Source organism: Narcine bancroftii, chromosome 10 (assembly GCF_036971445.1).
Source record: "Narcine bancroftii isolate sNarBan1 chromosome 10, sNarBan1.hap1, whole genome shotgun sequence".
Taxonomy (NCBI): Eukaryota; Metazoa; Chordata; class Chondrichthyes; order Torpediniformes; family Narcinidae; genus Narcine; species Narcine bancroftii.
Genome location: NC_091478.1, coordinates 24425008 through 24437988, shown reverse-complemented (window position 1 = coordinate 24437988; position 12981 = coordinate 24425008). Strand labels below are relative to the sequence as shown.

Genomic DNA, 12981 nt, shown 5'->3' with positions numbered 1-12981 from the left:
ATCTTTGATTGCTTTAATGGCTGATCTGTTCTGATCTGATCTAGAAATCCCTTAAAAATTAAAAGTCTCTTTTCCTCCAGCTTCCCACCCCCCTCCCCTCTCCATTCAGAGAGTTACCCCACTCTCCCTATCACTTCTCAGCATTTTTCTCTTCTATCCTCCCACCCCTATCCACCTATGACTTCTTGCTTGTTGAACTCTACTCCTCCCATCTTCTTCCCTCTTCTCTCCACCCCTCCCCTACTTTTTATTTAGGTGCCTGCCAGCCTTTTGCTTAGACCTTGATGAAGGGCCCAGGGCTGAAATGTTGGTTAACCTATAAATGCTGTGTGACCTGATGAGTTTCCCCAGCACTTTTGTGGATTGCCTTAATAGTTGCTGCTGTATCTGCTTCCACCACTCCCCCCAGGCAACCCACACCCACCACTTTCTGGGTCAAAAAAGTGTCCAGCACATCTTCTCTGAACTCACCCAACCCCCCCTCCCCGCACCTTCTTCACTCTCAACATATGTCCTGTCGAGTTCGACATTTTCACCTTGGGAAAAGATTTGGATAGGCCATCTTAACAGAAATTTGAAGACCGTTCAAAGCCTGCAATTGTCATGAGTGGATCGAAGGCTGCGGAGGGTGATCTGAGGTCAAGCCCGAACAATGCACCAACTGATGAACCTCTCACTCCTGGGGACCTGCTCTGCTTGTCGACTAGGGGATTCTGGTGGAGGGAAGGGGGAAGGATACCCTACACAATGTAGGAACCATGCTGTAGGTGTGAAGACCACTTCCACGAGAAGGTAAACAATGACATATGCAGATTCTGGGGTCTAGTGAAGTATCCAAAGGTGCTGAAGTATCCAAAGGTGCTGTAGAAAGTCAGCTGGTCACACAGCATCCAGAGGAAGTAAAGGGTAACTAACATTTCAGGCTTGAGCCCTTCAGCAGGAGTACCTGAAATTAGACATTCACCTGAATAAAAATATGGGGGAGTGTAAGGGGAAAGGGGAGGTGCTCAGGCTAACAGAGAAAAAAGCCAAGAAATGATAGGGGGAGAAAGGAGAGGGCTAAGAAAGATGGCTCTGATAGGAGAAGGAAGGGAAGACAGAAAGATGTGGGAAAGAGAGAGACTCAGGGAGGGGGCTCACTGAAATTGGAGATCTATTTTGATGCAGTCTGATTGTAAAGTGCCCAGAGTAGAAAGTCTTATTCAGGCATCTGCCTGCTTTTCAGCACTCCTGACGAGATCACAAGATACAGGAGCAGAAATCGGCCCATTGACTTTCCTCTGTCATTCTATTGTGAGCTGGTCCATTCTCCCTCTCAACCCCACTTCCTGGCCTTCTCCCCATAACCCTTGATGCCTTGACTAATCTCTGCCTTAAATGCACCCAATTACCTCGCTTCCACAGCTGTCTGTGACAGCGTCTAAAAGACTCACGACCCTCTAGCTATTTTACCACATCTCTGTTTTAAATTGATGCCTTTATATCCTGAAGTTATGCCCTCTTGTTCTTGACACCCTACCGTGGGAAACAACCTTGCCTCATCTACTCTGACCAGGCATTTCAGCATTTGAAATGTCTCGGTGAGGTCCCCCCCTCATCTTCAGTACTCCAAAGGGCACAGTCCAAGACCCAACAAGCATTCCTCATATGCTAACTCTTTTATTCCTGGTATCATTCTAGTCAATCTTCTCTGAACAATCTCCAACACCAGCACATATTTTCTCAAATAAGGTGCTCACAATTGTACTCAGTATTTCAAGTGAGGTCTCACCAGTGCCCTCTGGAGTCTCATCATTACATCCTTGCTCTTATATGCTATTCCTCAAGAAATGAATAGCAATATTGCATTTTCCTTCTTCACCACTGACACAATCTGAGGTTAACCTTTAGGGATCCTACATGAGGACTCCCAAGAACCTTTGCTCCTCCGAATTTTGAATTTTCTCCCCATCTAAATAATAGCCTGTCTGTCTATTTCTTCTCCCAAAGTGTATGTCCGTCCACTTTCCAACCTTGCATTTCATCTGACACCTCTTTTCCCATTCTCCTAATCTATTTGTGAAAGGCTAAGGCTGGAAATGTTGACTGCCTTTTACTTCCTCTGGATATTGAGTGACTTGCCGCGTTTCTCCAGCATGTTTGTGTACTGAATTCTACTAGAACGGTAGCATTCAGTTATTCTGTCCTCTGGTGGGAGGGACAGGCACTGGGAACTTCGTACAAAACCTTGGATTTTGGTGGATATCCCAGAACCTGAGTTCCAATGGTCAGAAGACCCACCAATGTAAACAGGAACCACCAGGGAGGACTCAGGCACCATTCTGGATGAAACTTTTAAGTTCACTCATTTTGCTATCAGCAGTCCTGCCATTCACAACCTGTTCCAGCATGAAGTCCTGACCAATGATCTGTACAGTTATAGAGTGTGTCAGACCATTAGGCCTACATGGAAATGCTGATTTTTCCAGGGACAATTGTAGGTGGCAGCACACAAACACATCCCATCAGAATTTCCAGCCTGTGGTTCCTTAGGAGAATGCAGCCTCCTCTGTCTTCCTATTTTTCTCTCGTCCATGTTGATGTCTGGTTACCAGTCACGTGGTCATCAGTGAGGTCATTAATTGCTTCTTGAAACTTTCTCTCAGCCGTATCAACAATGACCCTGCAACAAAAAGTCTGCGAAAACACTGGCATGAGTCCCATTGCCACATGGTTAATGTCAGCACCAAGTTGGCACCAATACTCAAATCTTTCAATTCTTCATAAATTATGAAAAGACGTGCTGAAAATTTGTCAAAAGCACATTGCTAAATTGAACCCTTGGCAATGTATTCGAGCCCTTTCATTCCCTGAATCTGATGATTGCGAAATCCCTGCTTCGATATGAATGTCTGTGTCCAGGACTAACACCTTGATGAAAGGCTCAAGCCCGAAATGTTGGTTTTCCTTTACTTCCTATGGATGTGATCTGACCTGCTGAGTTCCTCCAGCACTTGTGTTGGACCCCCCCCCCCACCACAACCCCCACCTCAACCCTACTGCAACATGCACATTTCATCAGTAAATAGGGTTTCCTCCACTAACTGCCTGATAGACGCAGTGCAGACATCTCTGAATTTCTGAATTGCTTGTTGTCACATGAACCGAGATACAGTGGAAATTAGCTTTAGGCAAGTCAATTTATCCTTGAGTAAAACAGAGCACAGAACATTACTGCACAGTACAGGCCCCTTTGGGCCACAATGTGCCAACCTATGTAAACCTACTCCACAACATGCCGACTGTACCAGCCTCCACCACCACCCCCAGCAATGCATTCCAGGCACTTACTACTCTCTGTTTAAAAAACTTAACCCTGATGTCTCCCCTAAACGTTCCTCCATTTACCTTAAAGAGATGTCTCTGGTATTTGCTATTGTTGTCCCTGGAAAGAGGTTAGGGCTGTCCATTCTAATTATTCCCCTCATAATCTTAAATATCTCTATTAAGTCACCTCTAAGGTAATGGGGAAAAGAAGTGCAGAGTATAGTGTTACATTGAAGAGACCTTTGTGAGGCACTGCCTAAAGAAAGCAGCCAGAATCTGGTTACAACCTCTTCTCACTGCTACTTTCAGGCAGAAGATATAGGAGCCTGAAAACCAGCACCTCTAGATTCAAGAACAGTTTCTTTACATCAGCTATCGGGCTCTTGAACCTCCCCTTGGTACACTCATCTTAAACTACTCCAATGCCATAATAAGGACTGCCTGTATCATTGTAATGCAAATTTTTTTCTTGCACTGTGGTAACTGAATATTTGTTATCTATCTTTTAAATGTAAATTTAGACACGGTAAAAGACCATTTTGGCCCACATGTTGTGCCGCCCAATTTACACCCAATTAACCTACAATGCCGGTATATTTCAAACGGTGGGAGGAAACTGGAGCTCCTGGGGAAAACCCATACAGACACAGAGAGAATATACAAACTTCTTATAGACAGCATGGGATTTGAATGCCAGAATTGATCGCTGGCACTGTAAAGGCATTGCGCTAACCGCTACGCCAACCGTGCTGCCCTTAATCTATCTACCTCGTGCATCTATTACCTCTCTTCATTCAATTTTAAAGATTCTATTATAGATGATACCTGCTCAGCTGCAAAAAGCAAGAATTTCCTTGCATATGAACATTGTACAATGCATACGGCAATAAACTCAGAATTATTACATTCTGCAAACTGAGACTTGGATGTTTTAGCCACATATCAGTATATGCATTAAAGTGTGGTGGTCAACAATGCTATTGCTTCGATCTGCAACTAAATTACTAGATCGTTTTCATTAAGAAAGTGAGCATAAGGTATAGCAAGTTCAAGGATAGCCTGCATTGATGTCAAGATGGCACTAGAGCACTTTGCAAGCAGTTGCCAGTAGACTTTCTCCTCACACACTCTAAAACTATTCTACTCTCCTCTGCTGCACTCTATCTGGGTTGAATAGCAGGATCGCTCACTAAAACAAGCATTCTCACTGTTCCTTGGTACAACAGACAGCAAACTTGAACTTGCGTTGCAAGGTGAAGTCGAGCACAATACAGTAGAAGACCAGAAATCTGGATGACAGAAACCTGGACCACCTGAGACTTATTAAAAACTCTCTGTCTTTTTTTAAATTTAGCAGGCTTTTGTGTGCATGTGTGCGTGCCTAAACACCAGCAATAAGCGAATAAAAGTTTACATTTTTCTCAAGTACTGACTTTATTTTTTTAAACTGCTCATTTTGATAAGCGCACTATATTTGCTAATGAATAAACTATAAAAATTTACCTGTTCATCTCTTCTTTATTCCTCAAAAATTTGAATTTTAAAAGTACTGCCCGAGAATCCAGAAAATCCAAAAATCCAGACCAACGCAATCCCCGATCAGCCCAGATTTCCAGACTTCTATTGTAGAAAGGGGAATCTTCCAACAACTCAGCTGGTTGGTGAGGCCATTTCAGAGAAAACTCACATGGATGACTCTTGAGATGATGTGGTTATATTCTGAGGGTGAGGCCTTAGTCATGGGAGTAATGAAGAATGATAGGTGATCTTATTGAAACATGTAAGATTCCGATGATGAGAATTTATTGTTGTATGCCTGTGCTCTATACAGCTCACTGACAAAAGGCAAAGGAGGAAAAACCCAACACCCAACCCCAACCAACCAATTTTCCCCTGCAACCGCTGCAATCGTGTCTGCCTGTCCCGCATCGGACTTGTCAGCCACAAACGAGCCTGCAGCTGACGTGGACTTTTTACCCCCTCCATAAATCTTCGTCCGCGAAGCCAAGCCAAAGAAGAATACAGATGCACCGGATTGCTTACATGCTACAGTCAAACAGATGCATAAGATTACCAATTACAGATTACCAATTGTACACCAACTACAATAATATAAATTAAATTGCCATAATATGCAAAGACAGAAAAAGAGATTATAAAGAGAAAAGGGTAGAGAAATACAGTAAAACTCCTATTATCCAGAATTCAAGCAACCAACAGCCTCAAGCAACCGGCTAAAAGGGTTTTAGCTCTCCTGGAAATCAGCCTAAGTGTTTAAAAAGTCATGAACTAGTCAAACTCGTTTAAATAGCTTCTAAACTGTTCTACATACTCACAATATGGGGAAAAAGGACAAAACTGCCGCTGACTTATCTGTTTTGCGCAAAGAAGAAAAGTAACAAAGGATAGTAAGGCCTGCGACGACTCTGGAGCCAGGGACTAGCTGTGCTGCTGTCCCAGAGATAAGTGGGGAGCCCCTCTGCCACTGTGAAGTGCGCTGCACCCAGTTGAATGGGATGATGGCACTGAAGAAGAAGAAACCAGAAGTTGGGCCGGAAGTCACGCAGGCCCATCCTAATTGGCGTCAGAGGCATCTTCAGGAACTGACCCAGGTGATGAAGACGAAGCTGCTAATTTCCCAATTAAAGTGAGAAATGTGATTATATTTAAAGAAATTAAAAGTATGAGGCAAGATATGAGAGAGATGAAAGATAAAATGAACAGACATTCAGATTTGATAAAATTCCTGCACTATCAAAACATGGAAAATGGTTTGGGAATTGCTGCTCAAATGGATCAACAGAGACAAGGTCCAATTGAATTCAAGGAAAGTAAAATTTTATTTTACCCCGACATAAGTGAAGATTTGTTAAAAAGGAGAAAAGAATTTAATCCTATGAAAAATACCTTATGGAAGAAAGGATACTGTTCATTTTTATGGCACCCTGCAACCCCCCCCCCCCCCCCCCACCTTGCCGAATGGTCAAAATAAATTTTTTGAGAACTATCTGGAAGCAGAGGAATTTGTTCAAGGTTTTCCAAGACTACACACTGGATGAAAACCTTGAAGTCTGACTATGGCATTTAATTTTCAGAATAATATGTGATAAATTTCAGGAGGGTTAGGGAGGTGGAGGAGGTGTTAATTACTGTTAATTCATGTGTGTATATGTGATCTTGGTCACAGACCATACAATGGAGGGTAACAGTGTTGCTGCTATCAGCCACACAAGTCGGGGGGACTTTTTCTAGTACTATATTTTGGAATGTTTTATTTTACTATATTTTTGTATTTTTTTCTATCTTTGATTGTCATGAGGGCTGCAAAGGGGCACGATGAATGAAGAGCAGTGGAGTTAAGTGGAGGTGTTTTGTGGAGAAAGGTGATGGAAATTGAGTGATGGAAATAAATGAAGATGAGTAACATGATTAAATTTTAATATGTTCATATAAATGGGAATAGTGGCACAATAAAGCCAAAAAACTTATATTTTGCACATATTTTAAAAATGGGAATAGATGTAGCTTTTCTACAAGCAACACATTTAATAGAAAAAGAACATTTGAAGTTGAAAAGAGACTGGGTAGGCCATGTTGTATTCTCTTCATTTAATTCAAAATCGAGGAGTAGCAATATTGATAAATAAAAAAATTCCAATTGATATTCATCATATCGAAACAGATCCAGCAGGTAGATTTGTAATGATACATTCTCAAATATTTTCTGAATTATGGACTCTTTTAAATATATATGCTCTTACTGTTGATGATGAAGTTTATTCAGGAAACTTTCCTGAATATGGCAAATGCACTTGAGAATGTATTAGTAGGAGGTGATTTTAATTTTTGTTCAGATCCACTGTTAGATAAATCTATGAGAGGAGTGACAAGAAGTAAAGCAACCAAGACAACTTTGACACTAATGAAAGATTTGAATTTAATATTCATTTAATATGGAGAAGGACACACCCTACAGGAAGAGACTATTCTTTTTATTCCAGTGGGCACAATTCGTATTCTAGAATAGATTTTTTTTTACTCTCAGCACAGCTTTACGGCAGAATACTTAATGTGGAGTATAAAGTAAGAATATTATCTGATCATTCACCATTTTTAATTCAGATTGAAATGCCTGATAAAGAGAAATTGGTTTATAGATGGAGATTAAATACTTTGCTTTTGAAAAGGTCAGATTTCTGTGATTATGTAAGAACACAAATTCAACTATTTTGTGATATAAATGATAAGTTTGTGATTTGGGATGCATTGAAAGCTTACTTAAGAGGACAAATAATATGTTTTACTTCTAACATAACGAAAGAATATACGAGAGAAATGGATCAAATAGAAAAAGAAGTAACAGATACGGAAAACAATTTACAAATTAGAAATTCAAAAGATAAGTGTTGACTGCTAATTAATAAGAAGCTTCAATATAATACCCTGCAGACTTATAGAACAGAAAAAAACAATAATAAGAACTAAACAAAGTTATTATGAACTAAGTGAAATATCAAATAAGGTGTTGGCATGGCAATTGAAAGCAGAACAAATTTAAAGAATGATAAATACTATGCAGAAAGTATATAATATGATCAGTTGTAAACATCAAGGTATAAATGATTCTTTTAAAAACTTTTACTCTAAGTTACAGAGCTTGGAATCTTTAAGAGATGGACATAAAATTGATAGGTATTTATGGCAAATAAATTTACCTAGGCTAACTTTGGAAGAACAGACAGAACTGAACTCCCCCATGGATTTATCAGAAATTAAAGAAGTGATGAGTACATGCAAAGCAATAAATCTCTGTGAAAGGGTGGTTTTCCATCTGAATTTTATAAGGAATTTAAGGATTTATTAACTCCTTTATTTATGGACATGATACAACAAGCTTATGTAACACATACATTACCTGAATCTTTTTCAACTGCAGTAATAACTATGATACCAAAAAAAAGCAGAGACCCTTTGAAACCTGCATCATACTGACCAATATCTTTATTAAATGTGGACTATAAAATTTTTGCAAAAACCTTGGCTAATAGAATAAAGAAATTACTTCCTAAATTAATGAATGCTGATCAAACAGGTTTTGTTAAAAAGAGACTAGCTGCTGAAAATGTATCAATATTTTTGTGTATTATTCATTTAACATAAAAAAAAAGATTTAAGTGGAGCAATGGCGTTAGATGCATAAAAAGCATTTGACAGATTGGAATAGGACTTTTTATTTAAGTTATTAGAAAAATATGGATTTGGACAAACCTTTATTAACTGGATCAAAGCTCTGTATACTGGTCCGAAGGCTAAAGTAGTAACAAACAGGCAGATATCTGCTCCATTTAATTTACAATGATCTAGTAGACAAGGATGTCCTTTGTTGCTAGCATTATCTGCTTAGCAATTGAGCCACTGACAGAAATAATTAGACAGAAATAATTGGAAATTTAGAGGTTCAGAATCAGTCAAGAGGAGCATAAAATTAGTCTATTTGCAGATGATGTATTGATATATTTGACTGAGCCTGAACCATCCTTAAGACAACTACATCTTAGGCTTGAAGAATATGGACAAGTCTCAGGATATAAAATAAATTGAGATAAAAGTGGTGTTATGCCCTTTGCAATGTCAGAAAAATACCCAATTTAAATGGCTGAAAATTGGGATAAAGTATTTAGGGATTAGGACAGATGATAATTTTAAGAATTTATATAAATTGAATTACTTACCATTGCTTCAAAAAGTTGAAGAAAATGGATGATCCTACCTATTACATTGATAGAAAGGGTTAACTGTATAAAGAAGATTTTTTTATGGAAAGGAAAAATGTCATAAGTAAAAATGCAAAAGTTAACATGAAAATATGTAATGGGGGCTAACAACTTCCAAGGCAGCCCAAATTAGATTTATTGCATATTTTTGAAGGAGAAAACATACCAGCGTGGATTAAGGTAGAACTAGAAAAATTAGCAAAAATATAGCTGCTTCTTTTATTTATAAATGGAATTCAAATTAATGACGGGAACTAAAGATACACCTCTTTTAAAACACTTATTGGATATCTGGGGTAAGATTGATGGAGAAATTGGAACAAAAGGAGGTGTATCACCTTAAATCCCTCTGATACCTCTTTCAAAAGATAATCAGTTTTTGAAACTATGGTCAGATAAAGGAATTAAAACCTTTGAAGATTGTTATGACCAAAGGCAACTAATGTCTTCTCCACAAGTGAGAAATAAATATGGAATAACTGGAAATACGTTTTTTTGCTATTTTCAAATAAGAAGAGATTAATTAGGGTTGGAGAGATTATAATCCCCTTTATAGTGAAGTGGAAACCCTTGTTAGATGAGGGACTGTGAGGAAATTTACTTCTGCAATGTATCTTTTGTACAAAGAGCAATTTCTAAACCTGGGCTTTATAAATCTAAACAAAAATGGGAACAGGATTTAAACATCACAATAGCTGAGCAAATGTGGGCAGATTTATGCAGATTGTATGACCAATACAGACTAGTACAATTTAATTTTATGCATCAATTATACATTACACCCATGTAAACTGCGTAAAATAAAATTGGATTTATCAAAAAATGTGTTTTAAATTTAGTGAAGATGAAGATTTTTTTTGCATTCTACATGACCTTTTGGGATAAAAGTAGAGGAATTATTAGAAGAAATATATCCACAAAATCCTGATTTATTTCTATCAGGGAATTTAGAAGGAACAAGACCAAAACTGAAGCTGTAACCAACTCAAAAGAAATGTGTTAAAATAGTACAAATGGTGGCACGAAATATATTGCAGTTACTTGGAAATCAGACTCTCATTTAGGAATAGATATATTGAACACGGAAATTCAAAAGTGTATTCCATTAGAAAAGATTACATATAATTTAAGGAATAAATAGAATACATTTTTACAAATTTTGGGCCCATATATGTAAAAAATAGGTATTGTTGTTTAATTTTATCTCTTTCAATCGCTGGAACCTATGATAACCCTTTGCAAGATGAGTAAAGGAATTATAGATTGATAAAATCCTTGGAGACCCGTAACCTATACTAGTACAATCCATTAGTTATTTTAAGTTCTTTCCTTTTATTATTATGTATGTATTATTATTAATCTGAGAATAGAAAATCATTATTATCATTATTATAATTATACGAGGTTGGGGTTAGGGAGGGATTGTTAAGGGGAGGGGGTTTTATTATTTCTTGTAGTTAGAACTAATTTGTTTCAATATGACAAATGTATAAAAATGTATATATCCTGCATATATGGAAATTTCAAAATAAAGTATTCAATAAAAGAACAGCCGGCTAAAAAAAAATCACAGAAAATAAATAGGTAAAAAATACAGAGGTTTAAAATTGGTATGCTGGAAAACTTCGGAGTTTTCCAGCTCAGAAAAATTGTGGAGACTAAATCATGGTGAAGGAAGAGGTACCTACCCGGTCGGTACCTTCCCCTGTGCCCGCAGGAGGTGCAACACTTGTGCCCACACCTCCTCCCTCACCATGGTCCAGGGCCTCAAACAGACCTTTCAAGTGAAAAAAACACTTCACTTGTACATCCAGAGGACTTATTTACTGAATCCGGTGCACCCTTTGTAGCATTCTCTACATTGGAGAGACCAGTCACAGACTGAAATATCGCTTTGCACAGCAACTCCGCTCTCTTTGCAATCACAGCGACCTCCTAGTGGCCAACCACTTTAATTTTGGGTCACACTCCTGTGCTCAAATGTCTGCTCATAGACTTATGTACTGTCCCACCCTGACCACCTGCAGATTGGAGGAACATCACTTTATTTTCCGTCTGGGCACTCTCCAGCCACATGGCGTGAACATTGACTTTACTGCTTTCCATTAATCCTGCTTGTCTTTCCTTTCCCCTTCCCCCTTTTCCTGTCCTTCCAGTTCTTTTGCCCACACAGCCCTACCATCCCCCTCCCCCTCATTACTGCTGTCCCCTCCCTCTTTTCTCCATCTATCATCTCCTACCTTTGGCACACCAACCCCCCCCCCCCCACCCCCCGCCCCACATACACACACACACAATTCTTTTGTTTGGATGCTTGCCGGCATTTTTTCATACTTTGACAAAGGGGTCAAGCCTGAAACGCTGGTTCTGTATCTTTGCCTTTGCTACATAAAGGAGACTGTTTGACCTGCTGTGTTTCTCCAGCACTTTGTGTTTTTAACCACTCTCTGTAATTTTACTTCTGTTTGGATAGACCTGCTGGATAGCATGCAAAACAAGCCTTTTCCCTGCATCTCGGGGCACATGACAATAATCATAAACCTGAAAACAGCACATTTGCTCAACTGTGAATAATGCAAGCATTGATAAAATTACTAAAGAAAGGGAAGAGAAGGAAAAAGAATTATAAACTATTTTTATTTTTTAAATTATAACGTTCTTGAAAAGAATTTATAATTTCACATTTTATTTCTTTCCTTTTTTTTCTCTTTTAAGTTTTTTCTGATGTTATGCTTTGATAAACTATTACCATTGGATTTTTCAATTGTGTTCATACTTGAAATTCTTTTCTTTCACTTTAATTGTGTTGCACATTGTATCATTGTATTGTTCAATTATTTATATTTTAAATATCAATAACAATATTTTAAAAGGAAAAGACAGCACATTCCATGATATTACTGAATGGCTCAACAGACTCGAGGGACTATTTAACATATTCCTGCTTCCAACTCATATGTTTTTAATGCAATGTGTACATCCCAATAAAGAACTGCAAGTAATTACTGCAACAGTCACGGTTTTTGTTTTACATTTCAATCACATTTCAATGCAAATGAGATTCCTTTGGGACTCAATGAGAGATTTTTGTCCCATTGTGAAAAGAAGAAACATTGTAGTGAGCTGGACTGATCCACAAGCGAACCAGGTCATGGAGGTGCAGGCTTGCACTGGGCTGACATCACAATGGTCCTGCTGGGAAGGGCCAAAAAGGATCATGGGAGTGGTGCTGCTGTGTGTTTTTTTCCTTTCACTCGATTCACTGATCACAGTGGTGACCCCGATGCCATTTTGGACCCCATGGTGAATGACACAAGTGCACAGAAGACAGACTCACTGAAGATGCTGACCTGTTGGACCACACAGCCGCTTGTCTCATTCGAACAGACAGAGGCCCAGTTTCAGGTCAGACAGATCACTGCAGACTCCACAAGATATTTACGATGTGGTCAGTTCACTCGACCAGGAGACTGCCGGAGAAATCATTGACTTCTTACATCAGCCGCCAGCCACTAACAGGTATAAGGCAATTAAGGCGCTCCTTATCTGCACCTTCAGCTTTTCCCGCTGTGAACGAGTGGTATGGCTGCTCCATATGGATGGCGAGGGCAATCACATGCTGTCCACCCTTATGAACGACATGCTGCCATTAATGGACGTCCACAGGCCCTGCTGACTGTTCAAGCAGATATTCCTCAAACAGATGCCTGGAGAGCATCAGCAATAATCAAGGATCCACGCCACACAGCACACCCTCTGTTCTTGCTGCTGCCATTAGGAAAAAGGTATAGATGCTTCAAGACTCCCACGACCAAGTACAGGAACAGTTGCTACCCCTCCACCATTAGACTCTTCAACTACAAACTCAATCAGGGACTCATTTATTGATTTTTTAATTCTC

The 12981-nt window shown here is 39.1% G+C and overlaps 1 protein-coding gene and 1 long non-coding RNA gene across 4 annotated transcripts in view; one reads left to right on the top strand and one right to left on the bottom strand.

Moving 5' to 3' along the window:
• The window catches only part of hpse2 (heparanase 2), a 263673-nt gene that overhangs the window by 81027 nt on the left and 169665 nt on the right, over positions 1-12981 (bottom strand). The window lies entirely within an intron of this gene.
• LOC138744311 (uncharacterized) overlaps positions 12279-12981 on the top strand; it is a 41648-nt gene continuing 40945 nt past the window's right edge. The window contains exon 1 of the long non-coding RNA XR_011345440.1: positions 12279-12599. This is a non-coding gene — a long non-coding RNA (uncharacterized lncRNA). The remainder of the gene's footprint in view (positions 12600-12981) is intronic.